This window comes from Tenrec ecaudatus, chromosome 13 (assembly GCF_050624435.1).
Source record: "Tenrec ecaudatus isolate mTenEca1 chromosome 13, mTenEca1.hap1, whole genome shotgun sequence".
Lineage (NCBI taxonomy): Eukaryota > Metazoa > Chordata > Mammalia > Afrosoricida > Tenrecidae > Tenrec > Tenrec ecaudatus.
The window spans coordinates 113,576,616-113,593,818 of NC_134542.1; the positions used below are offsets into that span (position 1 = coordinate 113,576,616).

Genomic DNA, 17,203 nt, shown 5'->3' on the forward strand with positions numbered 1-17,203 from the left:
AATGGGGGAGGAACACTTGGGAAAGGAAGGGAGAGACTGGCTGTGTAGTATAAAGAATGTAATCAAGGGCACTGGACGGTACACACAGAAAGTACTGACTTAGTATGTTGTCTGCTATGGAGAGCCTCAACAACAAAACATAAAATCGATAAAAATATCAGCTATAAACCAGTTTGCAGAGGATTATGGGTAACACTGGTAATCCAAAATGTATTTGCAGGGGCCCTACATGTATTAAGCCTCTGGTGAATCTCCTCTGATTGGAAGACATAGTTAAGTGAAACTGTAATATTTCTATAATTTGATCTCTCTTTTGACCCACTTTAAAATTGTTTCAGTTTTAATATTTTCTATTCTCTTCTCAATTGTTTTTGTTTTGTTTAGTCATTGTTGTTTTTCTCACTTTTTATAATAATAATTTTCTGTACATGAAATCCAGGATAGGGAAAACTACAGTGACAGTAAATGGATTAATAACTACCTGGGAGTATGGTAAGGCAGCATATGGGGAATTGGGGAAGCAAACAAAAATGACCATGAGAAAGAAGAAAATATACAACCTTTCTTAATATGGCTGGACTATTAAAGTTTTGTGATTTGTGAATTATATGCCAATAAAAGTATTAAAATGTATCAGTTGTTGTTGATACATATGATATTCAAAGCAGATATGAACAGCTATCTTTTTTAAAGGTATGTCCCAGCATTTCATCTCTATGTCCATAAATCTTGAAATTGTAGCCAACTGTATTAATATGAATGGATAGAGTGTTGTTACTCCTGTGTGCTATTGTGTCCATTCCAATATGTAGACAAGAAGTGCCACACAGTGTTCTTTTGGCTATCATCTTTATGTAAACACATCATCAACCTGTTTTCCCATAGAATGCTGGGTGGGTTACATCAGCACTTTACTTAGCAACCAAAAGCTCAGCTACTAGGGCTCCTGAGGAAGGGTACAGACTTAGGAAATGAATGCTTATCTAGAAAAATGAAGATTTGTTCTCAAAGTTTATATCATAAACCAAGTTCCCCTAGAATGATTCATTTTTTAAAGCACCAAAAGCCCAAATAAAATAAAATGTGAAGGAATATTTGAAATTTGCATTAGAAAAAAATTATTAGAAACAAAGATTTTTATGAATATATAATTAAGAAAAAATTTAAGAGACATATCAAACTTAAATTCTAGGAGGACACATGAAATAAACATCATTTTCTTATAAAATTTAATAATCATGCCAAATCATGACTATGTCGTCATGCATTTTAATATGACATTACCCAAAGAATCTGTTCTTATATGATTTTCAGATGAAAGCCATCTGATCTCATCAAAAGAAATAGCATTTTATTTTAGGGCAATCATACTTGTTAGTCATAAATAAGTTTTTCTTGTTTCTACCTTTCATTAGGTAGAATTGTTGAGGGTAATGGGAAAAGAAAACTCATATTACTAGAGCATACTTTTAATATCATGTGCAGAATCCCCCTGTAGCTTTCATTTTTCAATTAGTGTATGGAGGTTTGAAAATATTAGGTATTACATATAGATATTACAATTTAAAAGCATGGAGAAATTGACCAGAACAACCACAACTCAAACATGCTTCCTCTGCCCTTGGAGCACCCGTGGTTTTTTGTCTCAAAAATCAAATGCAACAGAAAGAAAATACAGGAACAACAATAACATAAAACACTCGTCAGGAAACCCATCGATGATATTTCAAAAATTGCAGCTTCCAGTTGGTAATAAAATTATGTTCTATGTTCAGTATGACAGAAATGCAATTGCTACACACAATTTAAAGGCCACTAATGACTTCAGACTCATTAATCCTCTTCTATCCAAACCCATCGTCGCTGTTGAGTAGATTCTGACTTAGGGTGACCCCATAGGACAGAACAGAACTGCCCCATTGGTTTTCAAAAGGTGTAATCCTCCTGGAAGTAACTTTCACATCTTTGTACTGTACAGCCCCAGGTGGGTTTGATCAGACAACCTTTGAGCTAGCAGCCAATCTTTTAGCTACTACACTACCAGTGGTCATTGATCCTCTTAAAGCCTCCAAAAATAAGCAAGCAGGCAAGAGAGAGAGACTATTTCGATTGCATGGTGAATTAAATGTATAGTAATAAACCTGAATCAAAGGCAAAGGGGGAAATGGAAACATTAGAAAAAGAGTCAATGTTTCAGACATGGTGGGAGGTTGAGTTGGAACAAAAATCTCCTTTGCCAACACTGCTAGTGTGTATGTAATCATGCATGCATGTGTGAGCATGTGTCCATGAAGGTGAACATGTGTGTGTATACATGTGGGCATGGGGACTTTTAGTATGTGCCTTCTTTGAAAGATATTAATGAAAGCAATATTGGAAACAACATGCTCCTGAGGTTGCCATATCGAGTGTTGGGTCAAAGTTCTTACTGTACTCCCATCTAATGTGAGAGGGAATCAATCCAGCCGGAAAACAAGACAATGTTATCAGACAAATGGTTGTGTCTGATAATCTTTTAAATTAGACCCAAACTTCTGACTTCTCAGTAACCTAGGAAAAGGTCAGCAGCAGTCCACGCTAAGGGTTTTATGGTTTGTTTTAACTACCTAAAGAATACAATTACCCAGAAAATTACTATTTTCTGCTTTCCAAGAAAGCGATTTACATAATTTTACAATACACTGCTTTGCATATCAACGGGACTAGATATCAAAAAAAAACCACTTTGTTGAAATCGGATAATGCAATAATAACAAATGTGCCATTTTTAACTTCTTGCTATCTGTTAGAATAACTAATACTAAATCCTTTTTTCTTTCTAATTAGGGTATTAAGATGATGGAGGAGTACTAGGTTTAGAGGCTTTAGGTAAATCTGAAACTCATAAGAGTGTAAAAAAGAAATTGTCTTCAGGTGAATATGAAGAGACAGCTTTAACACATTTTATTCTGCATTCATCTTCTTTCCAATAGGATGAGGTTCTAGACAGTCATGTTAAGAAGAACTGGAATACTATAAATGCTAACAGAATGAATGAGTCAGGAGTAACCCATTTAACTATACTACATAAACAATAAGGAATTGTTTGTACTCAGAAAATTAGTTAAAATAAAACATGTATATATATATGCGCATATACTCTCCGTTTGATATTTCTAATCCATTGTGCAGAAATCATGATCTCTTTATGGATACCTATATCATTATGTCTGTATATATAAATAATATTGTATTTATAGAGTATAATTTTATATTTAATAATGTTATAGTCTATATCATATTGTTAACAATTTATTGCATGTCAGTAAGAGGCCATGCCCTCATTTTCTGACCCAAAGAAATAAGATGTAGGAATTGAGTTTTTAACATTAAAATCATGACTTATACACTATTTGGATTCATTGTGTATCATTAGACTTGTTTATTCTACTGACTTTGTTTTCTTATCTATTTAATCCTGAACTAATTAACTTTATCGACTTTTCACAGTTCTCAATTGTTATGAAATGTCTAAATCATTATGGTAAAAGGAAACTTTATAAAATCCTAAAACTTGAGAAGGTAAGAGCAGAGTAAAAACATGAAAGACATCTGGGAGAAAGAAAAGCAAGCTGGCTATATTTTGAGACATACGCTGAAGGATGCAAACAACCTACTGTGACTTGTTTTCACAACAGGGCAGGTTAAGAGTTTACAGCAAAATGTAATTTCTCTCACTCTCAATAAAAAAAAGCCTTACCTTAGAAATGTTCATTTCCCCTAAGGTCTGGGATCCCATCAAATTAAATCTAAATTAAATGTATTTTGTAGAAACTCAGAAGGCATGAAACACATATAAACACAATAGCCTAGTATCATTTTTACTCAATCTAAAATTATGTCTTTTCTATAAGTAGTTATCTTCAGTGTTTCGATGATTAGAAATAGCTAATATTGAAAAACATTCTTTTTATGCATTAGTCAGTAATAACCTTATATATTTGAAGTAATATATCTTATTGCCACTTGATATGAGAACAATTTGCATTCTGCTGCAGGTTTTCTCTACATACAGGATGACATTTGGTCATTAAACACTGACTGGGCAGCTGCTGTGTTCCCAGGACAATACCAAGCCATTAACTTGGTATATCCCAGTTCATAACTTAGTCACATTCAGCTCTAAAAAACATGACTGTAATGAGCTCTTCATTTAAAGTACACCTTCTTTTGCCAAATACACAATTACTGTTTATTTTATAGAAGTCTAATCATCTTTCCTTGGCTGTGAGACCTGGACCTGAGCTCATACTTCCAGCAGGAAAAGCACTACTTGATATTCTGCAAGAAGAATATCCACCTCATCCAAAGTCTCCATGTCACTCCCGGAAGACACTTTACCTCCTACGAATTTTAAACACTGCTGAATCAAGCATAAGGCACTAGGTAGCACGGTAAGGTACATGAACACTACAGTAAAATAGTTACATTAAGTTCCTTTGTCTTGAGTTCACCTTTCACCCTTGCAAATTATCTGCAGGTGTAATATACCACATGTAAAAAATAATTGCACCTGCAATTAGGTAACTGGAGGTGTAACTGGTCAGATCGCCCATCCCTAAGGAACGCTTGGTTAATTTTTGCCAATTATTAGGTAATTATAGGCATAATTATATGAATTTCCATACAATTTTATTCCTAAAAGATGCTACTGTAGATAATAAGATATGAACATAGGCTTTCATAAAAATTTTATAACTTAGGGTGCTTAGTTTCAAGTGCTTAAGATCTCAATATCATGCTAACAGTTCTTATGCTGGGTCTTTGCCTTTGTATTCATTCATTGTTTATTTGCATCTTAATCACACTTTGACCCAACAAGTGATGTGGCGCGAACACTAGTATTAGAATATTTTCCTGGCTTCAGAATGAGGCCGACATGCTATCATTAAATATACAATAGATTATACTCTGACAAGCTGGCTTTCTGATCTTCAGAGAGAAGGCAAGCTTTACGTTCAGGGAAATGTGAAATATTGTACACACAGTCATTCTCTCAGGTTGTCCCACGTGTCCTTGGCACCACACATTGCTATGAGGCTGGAGGCTGCTACTGGCATCTCAAATACCATGGTAGGGAGGTTTCAGTGGAGCTTCCAGATTAAGACAGACAGGCAGGAAGGTCTGCCAATATACTTTAAAAATAATCCAGTGAAAACCCTATGGATCATAAGAGACTTGTGTCAGTGACAGTACTAGAAAATGAACCTCCTAGATTGCAAGGCACCGAAAAAACACAGCAATGGCAACAACAGACTGGACATACCAACCATCATGAAGATGCCCTGGAACTAAGCGCCATCTCATCCCAATGCACCAGGGATCACCGTGAGTCAAAGTGAACTTGACAGCAACTAACTACAGCAACATTCTTACACAGAAAATCTGGGTGTGCCCCGCACTAAGTTCGTCCTGCTTCAGTATAGTCCCCGGGGTAGAATGCCTTTGATCACTGCAATCTAGTTGTATAAACAATAAGCTTGCAACCTTTAAATACACCATTGAACAAAGAAGGCTCTGAGAAGGCTTAGTAGTGTTAGAAAATCAATGATACCATATACTGCATATTTGGATATCTGAGAATTATTCAATTCCCTTCACTATGGGTATTATCTCTCAAAATACAAGGGTCAGAGATGCCCAAACTTCTGTGGATCTTAATTCCAAGGAGTAAATTCTTACTTTATTCATGGTGAACTAAGCACACTCATGCATAACGGTTCTAACACCGGTCATAGTCCTGTTTCATATGCATTAATTTGCTTTATGATTCATAAATCGCTGTGTACCTATGAGCCCAATTATACTTTCCAGTTCTCCTGGAGTCTTATCTCTGAACCCTTAATCTTATTATCAGACCTGCCACATCCCTCATTGGACTCCCCCTCTTTTTGTGTCCTTAGACCACCCACTCTTGCCTGCACTAGCATGCTCCTGATGATTCATCTTCCTTCTTTAATAAATGCCAGAAACGCCCCCAGTGTTACAGCAAGGAGTAATCCTGCAAACGATGCAAATTATAAAGCTTATTTGAACCCATACCTTGCTATCATGGTAAGGCCAATTTACAAACCCAGGATGCCTCTTCCCATAGTGTGGCTTTCTCTCACTTCAGGTGTGTTCCAGCTTCCCTATCTGTAAAGGCCACCGTGTGAGGAGTGCACCTGGTCACAGAGAAATTGCCATGCCATGGTCAGACGAGTCATTCAGCCACCTCCAGAAATGTTCTCAAGAAAACCTCATGGACGGCTCAAGAGATTGGAGAGCAGCATCCCTGTAGTCAAGTAAAAGGCTACAGCTGAGTGAAATGTGAAATTTTGTAAATGCCTGTAGCTCCACTGACTTGTGGAATATTATGTGATATATATTTCTTTTTTTCTAACCTCACCATGCATGTTTGCATGTTATTAAGACTACTAGGAATAAATGTGATAAAATTCTCTGCACATGCATTTTGGGCTGTCCCTGCCATATACTGCCTCTTGAAAACCAAGGAGCTCAGAATGTAAGCTCTAATATAGCATTCTCTCTTATCACAAATTATTGTTATTATTAATTAATTTTTTGAACACACAGGTTAGTGTGCTTCTTCTGTGTGGACTTAGCCAACACAACACTTATGTGGCTATTTGTTTAAATACAAACTTTAACACCCCAGACACTATCCTTTCTGATAGCCAGGCACTATCTGATTTATTCACCACATTTGTATGCACCCATATTGCCAGTGATGTCTTCATGAGGAGTAGTACTGAGCAGGTCCTATAAAAAAGATATAGTGCCTGGGCCTTAAAGGCTTGAAAATAAATAAGTCACCATCTAAGTAAGAAGCAACAAAGCCCACATGGAAGAGGCACCCCAGCCTGAATGACCACAAGGTGTCAAAGGGATCAGGTATCAGGCATCAAAGAAAAAAAATTCTATCATTGTAAATGAGGGGTAGTGCAGAGTAGAGACCCACAGCCCATCTGTAACCACTGGACATCCCCTTACAGAAGGGTCGCGGGGAGGAGATGAGCCAGTCAGGGTGTGATGTAGCAACGATGAAACATACAACTTCCCTGTAGTTCTTAAATGCTTCCTCCCCCACTATCATGTTCCCAATTCTACCTTACAAATCTGGCTGGACAGGAGGATGTACACTGGTACACATAGGAATGGGAAACACAGGGAATCCATGGTGGATGATCCTTTAGGACCAGTGGTGTGAGTGGCAAGACCAGGAGGGTGGAGGGAGGGTGGGGTGGAAAAAGGGAACCTGTTCGATTACAAGGATCTACATGTAACCTCCTCCCTGGGGGACGGACAACAGAAAAGTGGGTGAAGGGAAATATATGATATGATAAAATAATTATTACAAATTATCAAGGGTTCATGAGGGAGGGGAGAGGGAGAAGGGAGGGGGGAAATGCGGAGCTGATATCAAGGGCTCAAGTAGAAAGCAAATGTTTGGGGAATGACGATGGCAACGGATGGATGGATTGTGATAAGAGTTGTATGAGGCCCCAATAAAGTGATTGAAAAAAACAAAACCTCAGGACCAAGTGTGAGAGTGGCGATACCGGGAGGGAAGTGGGTGGAGAAAGGAGGAACTGATCTCAGGGATCTACATGTAACCTCCTCTCTGGGGGATGGGCAACAGGAAAATGGGTGAAGGGAGATGCCGGGCAGTGTAAGATAAGATAAAATAATAATTTATAAATTATTAAGGGTTCGTGAGAGAGGGGAGAGCGGGGAGGGAGGGGGAGGGAAAAAAGGAAAATGAGCTGATTCCATGAACCCAAGCGGAAGGCGAATTTTGAGGATGAGGGCAACGAATGTATAAGGGGGAATTACACAATTAATGCATGTATGGATTGTGATAAGAGTTGTATGAACCCCAATAAAATGATTAAAAAACCCAAATTGTTCTTAATATTAGGGCTATGATTAAGTAAGGCCTCAAAATCCATCTATATTTAAGATTTTCCATAGAGCTTTCAGAAGTAGATCACTGGCACCTTCTGTCATGGATCATTGGGTAGAATCAGATCTTCTACTTTTGATTAGCAGCAGTCCATGTTAACAGTCTGCCAACCTGGAATCCCTTTGCCTCTGTCGTGAGAAGTCTGCTGTTTAACCTGCCAATGTTGGGTTCATTAACCCCTGGAACTATTTGAATCAGAAACCTCGAGTCTGATATTGTACCAATGGCGTGGAGCTGTATGAGCCATTGACTTGATATGAGCCTCTATGTGTGTATCCAGGTATAAGTTTCACTGGTCTTGCTTCTCTAGAGAACACTGCCTAAGACATGCAGGCAGCGCATGTCCATCAGAGGAGGCTTACTTTCTGCTGTGTCACTGAAGAAGTTGCATAAGAGCTTCCAGATTAAGACAGACTAGGTAGAAAAACCTGGCCTGGTGATGCACTTTCAAAATTCAGTCAATGTAAACCTTATGAATCACAGTGGTCAGCAGTCAATCATGCAATGTCAGGGATCAGGCAGACTTTAATTCCATTGTTCATGAGGTTAATTCCATGACTTGGGGCTGACCTGATGGCAGCTAAACCCACCACCAAGATATTCATTAAATCAGCTGATGGCACAAATGAAATTGCTTTTCTCCTTAAGTCAACTGGAAGCTCATCGAGGATACAGCTTTATACGTCCAGCCCCTAGAACGATGTCTTGCACAGAATAATTACTTCATTAGACAGATGCACATATTAATGGTCATGTGGTAACTGAATAAAATAATGTTGCGGTAGTTACATAATCTGGTGCCAATTTGAGACTAGGAAGAGTGAAGGGGTGGAGTTTAGCCTGTCATCAGGTCACTGCTTGATGACCTCATTTGGAGGTGCTCTGGAGATGAATAGCTCTCTGGAGGTGGGACACACACTTCTCTGCTTTGACTCCCGGTAAGACATTCCTGCTGACAAGACACATGGAGCTACACTAGTGTCCTGGAGCTGGAGAAGCCACATGGAGATGGCATGGAGCTGGAGCAGCCACATGGAGATGGCAACAAGTGCTCAGATGTGTCCGCTGCCACTGGATCCACAAGACTTTTCACCCACTGGCCTGTGATCTTCCTGCATGCAGAGTCATTGCAGGCAGCGTATGAGTCTGAAGAAGAATTTATAGATTGGTATCAGACAAATGGGCGATTAAAAACTTATGGACTTGATCTGATCTGGCCTGGGATGCTTTCTCAATATACAATTGCTCTTTGATATAAAATTCTTTCTTATGTACATATAGCATTTATGAATTTGTTTTGCTAGTCAACCTAGCCTACACAAATGTGAATGAATTATGCCTATGAAGAATGTTGAAAAGACAACTGACTTGTTACATATGTATTTACCACAATTAAAGTTGGTTTTATCCTCTCTTGATGAAACCTTACATAGGCACATGCCCGGCATCCAGATATTCAGCTCTTGTCAGACAGAGACGGGCAAGGACATGACTCTGTTAGTCTTTCTCCAGGCAGTAGCTGGGTTGGAACTGGAGAGAGGGGGAAATGCTGCCAAATTAGGAAGGGCTGAAGAGGTTCAAATAAAATATCTGGAATTGAAGTGTCACAAGGGAAACAAAGACCCAGGGATGGGAGAGGAGATACTTAAGGACTCGGGAGGAAAGGGGCTGGCTGGCTCATCAGCTGTGACAAAAGCTGGAGAAGTTGGCTTTTATGTGGCTCCTAAATGGGGATGCGTGGTTATATTAAGCGCTAGGAACAGAGGGAGTCATTTCGTTGCTGAGACACTTACTTATCTGGCCCCTCTGACTCATTAAAGTCTTATCGATGTGTTAAGGCATTGGCAGCTCTTTGTGTTCCAGCTTCCTTCGCACTATTTGCTTCACTTTCTGACTATAATACTTCCATTTGTAACTATGGGACAAAATGAAATATTGCTATTAATGCCTTTAAACAAATTAAATTGTACTGTTATGTTTCCAAAGTGTGGCCCACATCCATCAATGCAGCAAATTACAATGCAAAACAATACTTAAGCTGCATAATGATAGCATATTTTAGAACGTATCCCTGTCCCTGTGTGGCAGTTAGGGATTGCAAGAGACAAGGGATTCATAGTTGGCCGAGAAATGGTAAAGTATAAGTAACTAGTTTTTGGAATAAGGGTTACCTAATGAAATGTGTACCCTAGAGACATGCTAGTCAGCTGCCTAAAAATGCGAAGAGACATTCTTCCTACCAGGAACTAACAGATTGGGCCTCAACTATCATCTGGGGCAGTGGTTCGCAGTTGTGATGCTAGACATTAACATAAACTGAAAGGTATAGTTCAGCAAGAGAGAATGCTATAAAGTGTGCATGGTGTGTGGTTTCTTTTTCTCTGCACTAGTTGATATTCAGACACCATTCTGCCTGAGCTTGCTGCCCATGTTAAGATATCATTCAGAGGGATCCCTACCAGTCTGGATCCTTTGACCCACCTAGCCAAAGAACTGATATTGATTTTGTACCCATGAGTCCAAAGTCAACTCACTACAGTAAATTACTTTATCATTATTATTGTTTTGTCTTTTAATTGTCAATGGCAGGTCCTTGAATAGCACAAGTGGTTTGCAATCTGCCATTGCCTTCCAGTTTGGGGGGTTGAACCCACCTAGGGGCTCTGCAGATGAAAGACCTGGTAATTTGCTCCCATCAAGTTCACAGCGTGCCATCAGCTTAACCTAAGACTGGGACTGTGGAAAGGAACCGGAAACCACCACCACTCCTAATCCCCTCCCTACAGAAGAGGGGAAAACAGAATCTAAGCAGAGGGTTGCTTATCGAGAACACTACAGTAACCATCCACTACAGAACAGATGGTAACTTGCAGGGTTTGTTGTTATTGTTGTTTTTAATAAAGGCAAAACTTGGCAAGCAAACCTTTGGCTCATCTCCAAGTTTGATACTGTTGAAGAATTTTGGACTCTCTTCAACCATATCCGGTTGTCTCATAATTTAATGCCTGGCTGGGACTTCTGGTTTTTAAAGGATGGGGTTGAGCCCATGTGGGAAGATGAGAAAAACAAATGAGGAGGATACAGCTGCTAACATTACACTGAACAGACAGCAGCCACAAAGTAACCTTCACCATGGAAAGTGAAAACGGAGATGCTTTTACATATGTCAGAGTGTGTACAAGGAAAGGTTGGGACTTCCTGCAAAGATGGTGATTGGTTATCAATCTCATGCCGATACAGCTACTAAGAGCAGCTCCATCACTAAAAGTAGGTTTGTTGTTTAAAAAGACACCTTTAAGACTCCAAATAGTAAAGATGTCAGTTCTGCCCAAGGCACTATATAAGTTTTATGCAATCCTGATACAATTACCCTCATCTTTCTTCAAAGAAATGGAAAAAATAGATTACAAACTTCATATGGAGAGAGAAGAAGCCCTGAATTAGCAGAGAACTCCTCAAGAAGAAGGCCACAGTGGGAGGGCTTGCTTTACCTGATTTTAGCACATATTATACAGTAACAGGTGTCAAAACCGCATGGTACTGGTACAATGACAGATACTGAGACCAATGGAAAAGAAGTGAAAACCCAGAAATAAAGTCATCAGCATACAGACAGCTGATCTTTGATAAGGGCCCAAAAATATCCAATGGGAAGCAGATGCCCTCTTCAACAAGTAATGCTGGAAAAAATGGATACTTACCTGCAGAAAAATGAAGCAAGACTCTTATCTCACTCCCTGCTGAAGAATAAACTCAAGGTGGATCACAGACCTTGAAGTTAAGCTGCCAAACATGAGGGCCATCAATGAGGGAATTAGGACCAACCTGAGAACTTTGACACAGGGAATACACAGGCTATCAGAAATAGGGAAGGACACAAACACAGAGGAGGCACAAATAGACAAGTGGGATATACTGAAGATAAAACACCTGTGTACATCAATAGGATTCACCAAGAGAGTAATAAGAGAGTCAATTGCCTGGGAAAACATCTTTAGCAATGACACATCAGACAAAAGCCTGATTGCAAAAATCTACAATACCCTGCTAGCTTCCAAAAAGAAAAAAAAACAAACTAATTGCCTACTGAGGAAATGGACAAAGGAACTGAACAGACATTTCACAGGGGCAGAACTCCAAATGGCCAACAAACATATGAGAAAATGTTCCCGATCTTTAGCCATAAGAGAAATGCAAAATAAAACAACAATGAGAGACCACCTGACACCCTCAAAGGTAGCCCAATTCAAAAAATCAGAACACAACAAGTGTTGGAGGGGCTGTGGGGAGATAGGAACTCTCATCCACTGCTGGTGGACTTGTAAGTATGCACAGCCACTATGGAAATTGATCTGGCGATATCTAAAACAGATGGGAATCGAGCTACCATACGACCCATCAATCCCCCTACTGGGCATATAATCATAAGAGGTGTGAAACAAACCACAGCCAGACTTCTGTGCTCCAATGTTCATCACAGCACAGTTCACAGTTGGAAGGAGTTGGAAACAACCCAAATTTTCATCAACTAACGAGTGGATTTAAAAACTGTGATACATACATGCTATAGAGTACTACACATCACTAAAAAGCAGTGATGAATGTACGAAGCACATCGCTGCATGGGAAGAACTGGAGGAAATCAAACTAAGTAAAGGCACAGAAGAGAAGCCAGGCACAAAAGGACAAGTACAACATGAGTCCACTGAGGTAAGCTTAAAAAAATGCAAAAGGGGCATAGGGGAAAATCTACTGTATATAAACATTCCTGGGATGAGGACCAGGTAGTATGGCAGGGGCTAGACCAAATCCATGGATATACATGGTAGCCAACTAAAAAGGAGAGGGGGAAACGGAAACAAAAAGAAAAGAAATGGGTAGCTTGGGAACAGGGCACTAACCCACCCAAGGGAAGGGTATTGTTTATATCTCTACAGGGAAAGAGGGACCAGACTTCAACCGGGTGCTCCAAGATGTGAATGCAACATGCCAGCATGGATTAGGTAGCCAGTGGAGAGGCTACCTCTCCACTACATGATACCTGCCCTTCCCCCCAGAAGAATTTATTTCAGAGGACAACACTGAAGCTGCAGCTCAGAGAGAGGGACATGCCAGATCTGAGCACATGGGAGCAAATGAAGGGGGAGGAAGAGAGAGGGGAACACATCCTGGACCACCAAGCCTTGAAGACAATATCCCTGCTCATAGAAGCCAATCCACAGAAAAGACCATATGGCTGTCCCCACTATGAGACATGGCATCCCTCAATGACCCATAGTCCTACAGGGAGCAACACTGGAGACACAGTGTTGGAATCCCACCCGATCTGATCCCATCACCCCGAGGCAAAATACTAAGGGTGTGCAACAGAACAACAAGGGGAACAGAACAATGAAGTACCCCAGGAATACTAAAAATAGACTTCAGGGCCAGGGCTTAGCACCCCATCAGACTCAACTGCAAAAGACTCCCAAAGGCCAACAAACAGTGCTTGAACTAACTACAGGCTTTTCTTTTTTGTTGTTGTGTTTTTTGGTCATTGGCTTTTTGCACATGTTGTTTTGTTTTCTTTTGTTGCTTTTTTGCTCTGTCTTGTTTTTGTGCAGGTTATTATCTGCACAGGTTTATCTAAATAAGATAGGCTGGATGGACAATCTGGAAGAGAAAACAATGGTAACAACTGTTCCAGGGAGACAGAGGGGAGGGGTAGGTGGGAAAGGAAGTGGTGTTAACAAACCCAGGGACAAGGGAAAAACAAATGATCCAAACTGATGGTGAGGAGTGTGTAGGAGGCCTGGTGGTGCGTGATCAAGTGTAATGTAATTGAGAGGAATTACTGAAAGCTAAATGTAGGCTGAGCATGATAGTGGGACAAGAGGAAAGTAAAAGGAAATAGAGGAAAGAACTGGGAGTCAAATGAGCATTTATAGAGGTCTAAATAAAGGCATTTACAAATGTAAATTATTTATATATGAGGATGGGGAAATAGATCTATGTGCATAGGTTTAGTATTAAGGTAGCAGAAGGACACTGGGCCTCCATTCAAGTACTCCCTCAATGCAAGAATACTTTGTTCTATTAAACTGGCATTCCACGGTGCTCACCTTCCCCACACGGTCACTGAAGACAAAGGGGTGCATAAGCAAAAGTGGTGAATAAAGCTAATGGTGCCCAGCTATCAAAAGATATAGCATCTGGAGTCTTAAAGGCTTGAAGATAAACAATCAACCATCTAGCTCAGAAGCAACAAAGCCCAAAAGGAAGAACCACACCAGCCTGTGTGATCACAAGGTGTTGAAGGGATCAGGAATCAGGCATCAAAGGAAAAATAAATCAAATCATTGTGAATGAGGGGAAGTGCAGATTGGGGACCCAAGACCCATCTGTAGACAACTGGACATCCCCTTACAGAAGGGTCAAGGGGAGGACATGAGCCAGTCAGGGTGCAGTATAGCAGGTGCACTATAGCAATGATGAAACATACAACTTTCTTCTAATTCCTAAATGCTTCTCCACCACACCACACCCCCAATCACGATCCCAGTTCTACCTTACAAATCCAGCTAGACCAGAGGATGTACACTGGTACAGAGAGGAACTGGAAGCACAGGGAATCCAATACAGATGATCCCTTCACGACCAGTGCTGAGTGGCGAGACTGGGAGGGTGGAGAGAGGATGGGGTAGAAAGGGGGAACTGATTACAAGGATCCATATATAACCTCCTCCCTGGGGGATGGACAACAGAAAAGTGGATGAAGGGAGTGGGTAAGATATGACAAAATAATAATAATTTATAAATTATCAAGGGTTCATGAGGGAGGGGGAAGCAGGCAGGGAAGGAAAATGAGGAGCTGATACTAAAGGCTCAAGCAGAAAACAAATGTTTTGAGAATGACGGTGGCAACAAATGTACAAATGTGCCTGACACAATGGGTGGATGTATGAATTGTGAAGAGAATTATACAAGCCTCCAATAAAATGATTAAAAAATGATGAAGGGAACCCTAAATGTATTATCCAACTTGCCCCTGTTTGCCTTGCAGTAGGCATAACAGATATATAGCCATTACCTGGCAATGAGGGTGATAGAGATCTCTGTGGAAGTTGGTTTATATTTTCCAAATATCAAAATGAATAAAGTTTACACAAAAGAAGAAGACACCTTCTGAGTATTCTCATAGAGACCGAGTCAAGCAATGAAGATTTGGGAGCTGAACCAAAGCCTCTTCAAAAGCACAGTGAACTGCATTTCAACTTGATTTCCATCCGAATGTGACTGAGATAGAAGAGAAGTGTCTTTTGCCTTTGTCTTGTACTGCTGTGTAACACTTTGGGCGAGAGTATCCACTTTTCCCAAACTTCAGTACACATCCTCCCTCCACAGAACCCATCAATGTGCTCCTGGCACATTACAAAACGTTTACCCATCTTCCACATCCCAAATACAACTTGCATTTTCATACCTGATTGGGTAGAAAGAGAATGCAGCATGTGATTTTCTAGGAAATGCGTTTGTTTCTTTTTACAGCATTTATGTATTTAGCTGTACTCTAGCTGATGGCCGCTAGGTGGTAATTTATTTGAGTCCTTGCTTGATAACATCAGTGATTCTGATTTCAGTTTTTCATTTGTTTTGCTTTTCTTCTTTTCCCTCATGTGACATTGGTGAAGGATTCAAAAATATGACACAAGGGTGAAATAAATATTAATTTTATGCATTCTTTGGTAATTTTTTGTTATTTTGCAACTATAAATCTTTGCTACAAATTTATGCATTTCATTCAAATCAATGATCCTTGTTTGTAGGGTTACCTAAACATAATTGTGGATTTTAAAAAATGTAACATCATAATTACATTCCTAACTAGAATTAGAATGTCTGTTATTATTATTATTATTTCTAAATCTTTTTTATGTATTTTAACACTTTGTTTTACGTAGGCTATTTTGCTTTGGTTAAACTGGCTCAAGCAGAAAAGCAGTCGCATTCACAGTAAGAGTACAAAACTGTAAATGACATGCGTAAAGTGAATTGTCTTTTAGCAACTAGATTTGTCCTTTTCTTCCCTCCATATCGATAGAGGGATTTGTGCATCTGATTCCAAGGCAATATCTGTGTGTCTTCTCTTAAAGTTTCTCCCATATGAACAGCATAAGTGAAAGACTAATCAAACATAATTTCATTATTATGTTTATTAATTTTAAAGTAAATTCTATAGGTGGCGTCATATATTTGAAATTAAGTTGACGTGGCTATCTTTGTTATTTATAAACTGACTAAACCTTCAGTCTTGGGTGAATATTGCCATACTCTGAATCTGCTAGAATAAGAATTGGTTTGTTGTTGTGTCACATTCGATGGGCAGGGACATTGGCTGTGAACTTGGTTTCTGAGTAGAGATGTTCTCTGGCACATGTCAAAGTGACAGCATAAGACAAGAGTACCAGGAGGTGGGGCATAAAACTACTAAGCATTATGTTAGTGTTGCTATCTAATAGAATGAAATTAACAGGTCAGAAGGCTTATAGTTACTGGTAAATTGGTGTGGTTTTGCATAATTTTGAAAATATGATCTATTCTTTGTAGACAATATTTGAAAGTAAACTTGAAAAACTTTTGTCTATAATCCATAATTTTGTATTTCAGCTCCTGTGAAATGAAGAATGGCTAAACATCTACACAGCAGGGTAAACTTAACTGCAGGTACCATTAATTGATTTTAAATGGCAATTGTGAATTGATTCCTTTAGAACTGATAACTTTAAACACAAAACTCTGATAACTTTGACAACCATTCTGAATAAAATACACAGATTAGTAGCAATTAAATTATTTTATTTCAGAATTTTAAAAGTTCAAAAGGTCAAAGGAGCTACCATATGAGTACTATCAAGGCTTGTTCAGTATTCTAGAAATGCTGAATATTTCGTGTTTATAATCTCAATATGAAGTACTCAATATCCTCTGTTTAAGTTCACCGGTTGACTCAGCTAATTTATCGTCTGTGTTGATATGCATAACTGTGCACAACTTAAAAGTTTGCTTAAAAGTGAACATGACACATATGTGTTGGTAATAAATACAATTGGAGTGGCATATAGATAAGATAAATCATTCTCAAATGCTGTCTGGTTTTAAGAAGCATTAGCTTTAGGGGACAGAGGAAGAATAGGATATTAATTGTACCATTTTGAA

The 17,203-nt window shown here is 39.2% G+C and overlaps 1 protein-coding gene and 1 pseudogene across 2 annotated transcripts in view; one reads left to right on the forward strand and one right to left on the reverse strand.

Annotated features, from left to right (window-relative positions):
• Nucleotides 1–11,289, forward strand: part of LOC142424756 (eukaryotic translation initiation factor 4E pseudogene) — a 31,682-nt pseudogene extending 20,393 nt beyond the window's left edge.
• THSD7B (thrombospondin type 1 domain containing 7B) overlaps nucleotides 1–17,203 on the reverse strand; it is a 1,078,590-nt gene that overhangs the window by 156,102 nt on the left and 905,285 nt on the right. The gene's annotated exons all lie outside the window — the stretch shown is intronic.